Source organism: Coturnix japonica, chromosome 20, assembly GCF_054131305.1.
Source record: "Coturnix japonica strain WE chromosome 20, WE-NBRP24, whole genome shotgun sequence".
NCBI classification, from domain to species: Eukaryota; Metazoa; Chordata; class Aves; order Galliformes; family Phasianidae; genus Coturnix; species Coturnix japonica.
The window spans coordinates 1,765,849-1,776,059 of record NC_140682.1 but is presented as its reverse complement, the minus strand read 5'-3'; the positions used below and the strand labels follow the sequence as shown (position 1 = coordinate 1,776,059).

Below are 10,211 nucleotides of genomic sequence, written 5' to 3'. Positions count from 1 at the left end.
GCAGCAAGGGATCACAGCGCTGGCACAGCTGAAACAAAAAGGGTGTGCGAGTTTCCTGTTAGCACTCAGTGTAAACAAATCTACCACTGAGCAACACCGTGAGCCCCCACTCACCTCAGCACAGGTCAACCTGTAACCCCAGCCTTCCCCTATCCATGTGCACATGCACACCCGTGTGCCACCCTGCCTGCTTTGCACACCTCCATGCACACACCGCATCGTGTGCCCTCCTTTGTATTCACAGACGTGTGCAAACCACCCCTGGGAACACGTACGTGCCTACACCTTCCACAAACACCCCTTTGTGTGCACCTGTGTGCAACCCAACTCCTCAGCACACGCACACGTTTGTGCCACCCTGTCCACGCACTCACCACGTGCCCTCCAGCATCACTGCTGCCTCCTCTGGTACCAGACCCGCAGATGCTTCAGAGCTCATTAGCATGGACTTCCTTCCTCCCCTCAGCAGCTGCTCCTGCACTCACCTTCATTCCTACTCAGATACCGGCTGCTTCCAGCACCAGCTGACCTGCAAGACACAGAAAGGAAAGGTGGGAGTCATGCAAATCCCCAAGAAGCCCAAGGCTGCATCACCACCACGTATGGCAGCCTCAGGAAGTCAGCTGCAACTACAGCCTTTGTCAGAATGGAAACAGGAATCGTCAGTTAATTGTGACCTCTGAACTCATTGCCACCATCAGAAACAGGCACTGAAATCGCTCACTTCACTGCAGCTGGTTACCTCCTGATTTTGGGAAAATGCAGACACGGAATTGAAGGACACCAGCAAAGTGACATCTACTTCATTGTAGGTGGTTAAGCTTGGAAGCAGGACTTGAGCAAGAAAAGCTTCTCAGCTCCTTGTAAGGCACTAAGTGATGGGATGATTTCCCATCCCTGCAGAAATCCTGACCTCTGCCACAGGTGGCTGAGTGACACAAAAGCTGTGTCCTTGGTTCCCAGCCTTACCTTCTCATGTCGTTCATCTTGCTCTGCAGCTTCTGCTCTGAATAGTCTTCTTATATTCCCACATGATGTACCCTGAAATACATCATTTAGTGAGTCTGAACAAAACATAAGACATTAATTGGAACTATGAAGAAATGTCTTTTGCACTTTACTTGGAGAATGTTCCATCCTATAACTTCTGCTCTCAATTGTAACACATGATTTTTTATAAAAAGAAAGATAACAAGTCAGCTCTTCAGTGTGCACATTGATGAAACTTGGTGAAATACAACTTTAAGAAAAGGTAATTTGAAAACTTCAATATTCTTATCAGAATCTCTGCTATTAGTTACCGTTCCAATGTTCTGATCTGATGATGTGTCTCTCAGAGCTGTTTTGTCACTCCCCCCCTCAAATGCACTTCAAGTGCTTTAGGAGCATCACTGGAATTTTGAATAAACTCGATATATCTTAGCAAAGCTGCTACAGCTGCACAACTGAAGTACTTTGGAAAAAAAAGAAATCTTTAATGAACGCTGAACAGTGTTATTTAATTATAATCCAGGTAATTAAATTAATTAAACCAAGGAAATCACCTTCCAGTCACTCAGCTCTCACCAGGGAAATCGCTTCCCTGCCAAGCAGATGCAACCAACACAAGCTGCTACATCACTCTAGGGCCCCACTGAGTCTTCCCAAGGGGTCTCCAAAAGCTTCCCTGTTGACTTCTGGGAACCTGGGAACACTCACATGGAAGCCAGTGCCCCCTAATGTGCCCCAGACGTTTCTCAGGGCCCCACAATTAGCTCTACAGACATCCAGACATGCCCCAGAGCAAGTATGTGTGCTGTAGGGAGCCTAAGAGACATTCCAGAGCACCCTAGTACTCCTCAGTGCACTCATGGATGCTTCACCTGTCTCTAAATATGCCCTACTGGACTTTGTTTTCTCTTCTGGAGCTTTCCTTAGTTCTCAGCTTTGCTTTCTCATGCCATTTATCTCGCTCCACAGCTTTTGCTCGCAATATTCTCTCTTGCATTCCCACCTTCCAACAGAATCACAGAATTGTAGGGGTTGGAAGGGACCTCTAGTGATCATTGAGTCCAACCCCCCTGCCATGGCAGGTTCCCTACACCACGTCGCACAGGTAGGTGTTCAGGCGGGTCTTGAATATCTCCAGAGAAGGAGACTCCACCACCTCCCTGGGCAGCCTGTTCCAGTGCTCCGTCAGCCTCACCGTAAAGAGGTTCTTGCACACATTAGTGCGGAACTTCCTATGCAGAAGTTTCAGCCCATTACCCCTAGTCCTGTCCCCACGCACTACTGAAAAGAGACCAGCCGTGCCACTATGGCCCCCACACCTCAGGTATTTATAAACCTGGATCAAATCCCCTCTCAGCACCGCCAACGACAACCCTCTGCACTCTGCCAGTCAGACAGTTCACGACCCACTTCACTGTCCACTCATCTATCCCATACTTCCTCAGCTTTGTTATAAGGATGTCGTGGGGGACAGTATCAAAAACCTTTCTGAAATCAAGGTAGACTACATCTACCACTCTAGCCCCGTCCACCCAGCTAGTGACATCTTCATAAAAGGCCACCTTGTTGGTCAAGCACGACCTCCCCTTGGTGAACCCATGCTGAGTACTCCTGATAACCTCCTTATCACCCAGTTCTCTGGAGATGGCATCCAGCACAAGCTGTTCCATCACCTTCCCTGGGACAGAGGTGAGGCTGACTGGCCTATAATTACCTGGCTCTTCCTTCTTGCCCTTTTTGAAGACTGCAGTGACATTGGTCATCCTCCAGTCTTCAGGCACCTCCCCAGTTCTCCAAGACCTCTGAAAGATTACAGAGAGCAGCTCAGCAATGACCTCCACCAGTTCTCTCAGCACCCGTGGATGCACCCCATGCACCCATCCCATGTATTTATGGACATTAATGTTTCCTAGGCAATCACAGACCACCTCTTCCCTGACTAAAGAGAAATCTCCTATTGTCCAGACTCTCTCATTAACCTCCAGGGTCTGGGATTTCTGAGGGAGAGCCTTTTCACTAAAGACAGAAGCAAAGAAGGCATTCAGTGTTTCTGCCTTCTCAGCATCCTCTGTTATCAGAACGCCTTCCTCCCCCCCTTGTTTTTTGTTTATTAGCAAACTATTAATATGCTACAAAATAATAGCACTAATTACTAAGTAACATCACCATGCCAGCATCCCGACCACCTGCTTTAGAGATTTCTCCTTCATTTTGTGCAACACTTCAAAAACTGCAAAGGAAAAAAGCAAGTACAGAACCAGGACACCACTTCCCTCAGGATTTTACAGTCTCATTCATGTCTCACAGATGGAGGCCCTGACAACAAGAGCTGTGTCTGTCCATAACAAGGACTCACCTCTGCAGGTGCAGGGGCAGCTCTCAGAGAAGCCTTCTTCATTTCTGCTTTCTTCTCTTTTTGTCTTTTGACTGGGAGGTGGTGTTGATCTGCCTGAGGGAAGGGAGGCCCCTTCAGAGGGATCTAGATAAGCTGGATCAACCTCACTGGGCTGAGGTGAATGGGATGTGGTACACCCAGGCCAAGTGCCAGGTCCTGCACTTTGGCCACAATAACCCCATGCAGCGCTATAGGCCTGGGGCTGAGTGGCTGCAGGACTGTGCAGAGGAAATGGACCTGGGGCTGTTGGTCGATGCTCAGCTGAACATGAGCCAACAGTGTGCCCAGGTGGCCAAGAAGGCCCACGGCATCCTGGCCTGTCTAAGAAATAGTGTGGCCAGCAGGAGCAGAGAGGTAATCATCCCCTTGGACTCAACACTGGGGAGGCTGCGCCTCAAGTCTTATGTTCAGTTTGGGGTTCCTCGCTACAAGAAAGTCATTGAGGCACTGGAACTTGTACATGGAAGTCTGTCCCTCGAGCAGCTCCCATTCATCATCAGCTCCCATTCTGAACCCCACTGTGCAAAACAGCAAAACTTCTACTGCAAATGGCTGCAGTCACCAAAGCTCAGCCCACTATCCAGGTATCAGCCTTCTCCCTTCTGTTTTCCATCTTAGCCCATAGTTTTGCTTCCAGAAATGGAACTCCTCTTTAACAGCCAAAACACAAACTAATACATCACTTTCACTGCTCCTTCCCGCACCCCCATAGGAATGGTTACCTGACATCCCCTACAGCACAGCACCTGCTCACAAGTATCATTCAAACTCTATTCTTTCATACTTTTTGAGAGAGGACGGTAAAAACTCACTTATGCATGGCGGTAAGGACAGTCTGTCCCCATCACATCCCTCTGAGTGCTGAAAGCTGCCATTGGATCTCTTGCAGCCTGCTGGCTGCTGCTCACAAACACAGGGAACTGCACCACACTGATTCTAAAGAGAGAAAGGAAGAAACTCTGGTGGGAATGAGCACCCAAGGTTTGCAGAGATGCTCCAGATTGTGACAGAGATGGAATATCAGAGTGCTGGGACATGATTGATCACTAAGGAAAACACTTGGAAGCACATTCAATCTGCAGAAGCTGTAATTACTGGGCACAGTCAGCTTTCCTATGGCTCATCTGGAGGAGGCGGGTGGTCTCACACATCTGCTCAGGGGCTTCAGCTGAGACACTTGCACAATGCTGGGATCATTCTGATGGAAACTATGTCTTCAGATACCATGGTTAAATCCATCCAAAATAATCAAGCCGAGCCTTAGCTCTTGAGCAGCACTTCTTCCCCACCCTTCACTACTCCAAGCAGCTCCAACAAACTTCTCAGAAGAAATCCAGGCCAGCACAGACCTGGAAGACCAGAACCAAGTGCCGCTTGTGGGACGGCAGTGCCCACTCCTTGCTTCCACCCTGCTCCAGCAGGTTAAGGAGTCTGAGCCTCACTGGCCTTTGACAGCTCAAGACTTTCAGCACCTCATGCCAACATTTCTCACTAAGATACACCTCAGGCATTGAATTCTCTTCTCACTACCTCCTCCCAGTCCTCTCCTAGGAACAGAAACCATTCAGATTCTACAGCAAACTACAGCATCTGCACTGCAAGAGCACACTGAACCACCTGCAACAATGAAACATGGTTTTGGAGAGTGGGTTTGAAAACACACCTTTAGACAGCTGTCTCCCTGTAGCCAAAAGGAAACCAAGCAGCAAAAGAAGAGTCCAGCCTGAAACATGCCCATGCTACTAGCCCAGGTTTTTCACAATGAATGTAAAATCCATCCTGTTCTTGAGGTAACAAATGACCAGTGGGTCTCCCTTTGCTCCACCCCTTCTCCTTCAAAGCCAGAAAAAGAAAGAAAAAACAAGCAGAAGAAACCCAGACGTACCTTTCCACACACAGAGCAGAAAGTGGAACAGCAGTTGGTCTCCTTCCTGAGACATGGTGGGGAGCATCCCAGAGGAAGCCCAAGTTCTTTGCTTCTCTCCACAGGGACTTCAAGCACTCTTGGCAAGAGCTGCTTTGGTTCTTTCTTCAACTGCTTCCATCACCAGAATCTCCTTTGGAAAAGGAACACTAAAGAAAGAATCAGCAAATGAGAAAGAATGAGCAATAACCACTTTCCCAGCTTTCTTCTGACATGCAATTAAGACTCACGACTTGGGCAAGGTCTTAAAATCAGCTGGTTACAAGAACTGTCCCAAAATATATCCAGCTTCTGTACAGCTGCCGTTATTTCTGTCAGTGAGTGTAATCACAGAATCATAGAATGGCCCGGGCTGGAAGGGACCTCAAGGATCATGAAGATCAATCGCCTCCCTGTCCCTGCTGGCCATCCCCTCTTCTGATGGAGCCCAGGGGACCATTTGCTCTCTGAGCTGCAAGAGCACGCTGATGGCTCACGTTCTGTTTTTCATCCACCAGGACCCCCAGGTCCTTCTCTGCGGGGCTTCTCTTAAGGACTGCTCCTCCCAGGCTGTAGAAATGCCTGGGATTCCTCCAGCCCAAGTGCAAAACCTTGCACTTTGCTGTGTTCAACCTCATTAGATTCACCTAGGCCAACCTCTCGGTTGAGCTCCCTCTGAATGGCATCCCTTCCTTCCACTGCATCAGCCGCACCACTCAGCAAACAGCAGAGGGTGCACTCCATTGCATCATTGGTGTCACTGATAACCATGTTAAAAAGCACTTGTCCCAAGACAGATTCCTGGATGACACCACTTGTTATCAGCCTTCACCTGGACATCGAACCATGAATCACCACCCTCTGTCTGTGGCCTTTCAACCAATCCCTTATCCACCAGGTGGTCCACCTGTCAAATCCACATCCCTCCAGTTTAGAGATAAGGATGTGGTGGAGGGCCATGTCAAAGATCTTGCTCAAGTCCAGGTCAATGACATCAGTTTCCTTCCTTTTGTCCACAAATGCCGTCACTCCATCATAGAAGAGCACCAGATTGGTTAGGCATGGCCTTCCCCTGCTAAAGCCACGCTGGCTGTCTTGGATCACATGCTCATTCCTTATATGATCAAGCATGTCTTTGAGGCGGATCTGTTCTTCAGCATTTTCATCACAGTTCTACATTTGAATCAAATAATCGGTGTTGCTGCCACCAAGAAAACCTCTTTGTCTTCTACTCCTGCTGCAGCTTTCACCAGAAGCAAAGGGAGAGGCCACCTCCTAGATCCAAATTTTAAGAAACCAACACCCAATAGGTGTCATCTGAAGTAAAATAGGAGAGAAATCAAGATGACTCTTCTGCATCCAGCTTGGATCACTCCCTCACTCAGGCACACCACCATCAGATCAAGGAGATGCTGCCTTCAGCTTAGAGATTGTATGGGAAATCACACCTTGAACCTCTGATTAATCAGCTGAGGCAAGTGTTGGGTCAGCTGCGGGAGCACAGGTGAGAGTAATGGAGCTGTGCTCACAGAAAGGGTGGACCTCGACTCCACCTCCTCTGAGACCTCATTTAAAGGCTGACCACCACTGAGGCAGCATCTCTTGGAGATTGCTCCCCAGTTGAGACTGCCTCAGCTTTCTGGTCAAAACATCGACATTGGTGAGTTTTCCTTTGCTAACAACCTTTGACTATTTACCACCATCTTGGTTAACATATTTTTATTAGCCACCCTTACAGAGACCATAAGGGCTTGGGCTTCCAAACTCTCAGCAAGCATTTGGATCAGCCAGCTTCCAGCTGGGGAGCCCCCTGCATCACTGCTGCCTCCTTTGGTACCGTACCTGCAGATGCTTCAGAGCTCATTAGCATGGACTTCCTTCCTCCCCTCAGCAGCTGCTCCTGCACTCACCTTCATTCCTGCTCAGATACCGGCCGCTTCCAGCACCAGCTGACCTTCAAGACACAGAAAGGAAAGGTGGGAGTCATGCAAATCCCCAAGAAGCCCAAGGCTGCATCACCACCACGTATGGCAGCCTCAGGAAGTCAGCTGCAACTACAGCCTTTGTCAGAATGGAAACAGGAATCGTCAATTAAGTATGACCTCTGAACTCATTGCCACCATCAGAAACAGGCACTGAAATCGCTCACTTCACTGCAGCTGGTTACCTCCAAATTCTTTTACTTTTAGGAAAATGCAGACACGGAATTGGACACTAGAAAAGTGACATCTACTTCCCCATAGGTGGTTAAACTTGGAAGCAGGACTTGAGCAAGAAAAGCTTCTCAGCTCATAATCACAGAATTATCAAGGTTGGAAAAGACCTAGAAGATCATCTGGTCCAACCATTGCCAATACTTCCCGGATAAATCATATTCCATACATCACATCCAAACGTTTCTTGAACACTCCCATGGTCGTTGACTCCACCACCTCTCTGGGCAGTTCATTCCAGTGCCTGACTACCCTTTCTGAGAAGTAATGTATCATAATTTCCTAATGTCCAGCCTGAATCTTCCCTGGCGCAGCTTAAAACCATTCCCTCTAGTTCTATCACTGATTACTCGAGAGAAGAGGCCAACCCCCAGCTCACTACAACCTACCTTCAGGAAGTTATAGAGAGTTATAAGGTCTCTCCTGAGCCTCCTCTTCTACAGGCTGAACAATCCCAACACCGTCAGCTGCTCCTTGTAAGGCCTGTGCTCCAAATCCCTCACTACCTTCGTAGGTGAAGACATTCCAGAACCGCAAGGTTTTCCTGCATGGAGAGGCTCAAAACTGAATAGGTCAGACCTCCTCCTCTCCATCATTGCTGTCACGTGAAAGGCTGTCCTTGGAACTGCAGTGACTCATGCATCCTAACTGCACTCCATTGATGGAAGCACACCGTGCATCATCGCTACTTGCCGGGGTGTTCCTGCACTGGCAAGGGATGGATTCACCTGGAAAGAGTAGATACACAGCAGTTAGTGTAAACTTTCACTATCCAAGGAGGCAAAGGCTTGGTGCTGCCTGTCAAGCAGGTTTCAAGCAGCTTGCGAGACTCATTTGGGAAAGACAAGTGTCAACCAAAGATGTCAGGCATGGCTCGAACGCAGGAATACAGAAAGAGGTACAAGCCCACTGAAAGCATGAATTCTACCTGTGTTGCTGACAAGCAGTGTTTTGAAAGCTGGATTTGCACCCTTACCTGCCAGGACCAAGACTTCAGCTTCAGAGGGCTCCCTGGCACTGCTCTGCAGTTGGTTCTCGGCCACAGGGGATGGTTTGCCCAGGCAGAAGCAGGAACGCCAACTGCCAGCTGCTGACTCTGCCCTCTTACTGGGAGAACTTGGTCTGGAGAGAGAAAACAGAGCATGCTGTCAGACGTGGTGCAGGGTGAGGGAAGAGCTGCACTGAGCCCTTGCCAATAGTTGCCTGTTCCCAGCACTACCTGGTTTCTGCTGAAACACAGCTTAGAAAAGCGCTCTGTTTCAAACAGCAGAGGACGCTTCCATTCCTACAGCTCAGCCCTCAAGTCCTGCTGGCTACATTTGCTTTTCTCTGGGGCTGGATTCTATATGAATTTGGTCTTGTCCCACATAACACAGCCAAACAACTTCTCAGCCTGACATTTTATTGAGTCTGGCCCTCCAGAATAATTGGTACACTAACAAGCTCACAACATGCTTGATTAAAGCACGGAATTAAAAAGAAAGTCAGCCAAACAGAGGGTCACATAGAACAAGAAATGACAAATAAACACTCCTGAAAGGCTACGTACTGCAAACAGAGGGAACGGTGCGGAACAGGCTGGGTAGGGTTTATTCCACATCGAGCACAATAAAATCTGCACTAAAATGGGATGGGGGAATTCCATTCCACCACCAAATACAGGTGTCTCCAAGAGGCAAAAAAAAAAAAAAAAGAAAAAGAAAAAAAACAACCCAGAAGTTTGAACTTCAGAAATTCAGTTCCTTTTCCCATTTCTGTTACTGTGAAGAAAATAATGCCATTTGTGTCCAAACTAAGGGCAAAAGAAATAAGTAACTCACATGACAAATGCACAGGTGTTGAATCTTCAGCATCCATTAAATCCAAGTTCCTTGTTTTTGTGGGTTTTTGTGTGTGTGTTCTGCTTTGTGTTGTGGCATTTATTTATTTATTTTTTTGTTATTTTTTAGTCAAAAGTTATTAGCAAAGGAAAACTCACCAATGTCGATGCCTTGACCAGAAAGCTGAGGTAGTCTCAACTGGGAAGCAGTCCCCACATCCCCCTCTGCCCCCCCCCACAATGGCCACTCCCGCGCACTGCAGCTCAGCCAATCGGAGCCGGCGGAGCTGCCGCTGCCCAATGGGAGGCCGGGGGAGGCCGGCGCAGGGACGGGGAGAGGAGAGAAGAGACAGAGGCAGCACTGAGGTGGGATGGGCTGATGGGGAGTGCGGGGAGGACAGGGGGGTGTGGGGCTGTGGGGGGGCAGAGGGGGATGTGGGGCTGCAATGTGTCAGTGTCTGGAGCACAGGTGAAGGCAGCTGAGCTGTGTGAGCAGTTGTGTTTGAGTCTGGCTGCAGCTCTCTTAGACCCCACTGAAGGGCTGAGTGCCACTGGGAAAGGATCTCTGTGTGGAGATTGCTTCTACTAGAGGTAGTTCTATCAGACTGTTCTATAGAGCTGTGCAGGGGCTGTAAAAGGAGCTGAGGAGGACTGTAGGGGGGATATGGGGCTGTGGTGGGCCATAGGAGGACTAGGGGCTCTAGGGGGCTCTGAGGGTGTGTAGGGGTTGTGGGGAGCTATTGGAGGATATGGGCAGGTATGGGGCTTTAAGGGGTGGTGTATGGAGAGATAGAGGGTTGTGGGGGCCTTAGGGTGATATGGGGCTACTGGGGGCTGTCGGGGGCAAATATGGGGAGGAATATGGAGTTGTAACAGATTGTGGGGGTGTAG

The 10,211-nt window shown here is 48.9% G+C and overlaps 1 long non-coding RNA gene across 2 annotated transcripts; it reads right to left on the bottom strand.

The window, feature by feature from the left end:
• Window positions 1-5,326: 5,326 nt before the first annotated feature.
• On the bottom strand, window positions 5,327-8,258 carry LOC146757476 (uncharacterized). 2 transcript variants are annotated; one of them, XR_014936144.1, is made up of 3 exons: window positions 8,008-8,258; window positions 7,199-7,242; window positions 5,327-5,442 (listed from the first exon to the last, which is right to left on the bottom strand). It is a non-coding gene; the product is annotated as an uncharacterized LOC146757476 (long non-coding RNA). The 2 variants fall into 2 exon arrangements; XR_014936143.1 differs by lacking the exon at window positions 8,008-8,258 and adding an exon at window positions 7,891-7,984.
• Window positions 8,259-10,211: the final 1,953 nt, after the last annotated feature.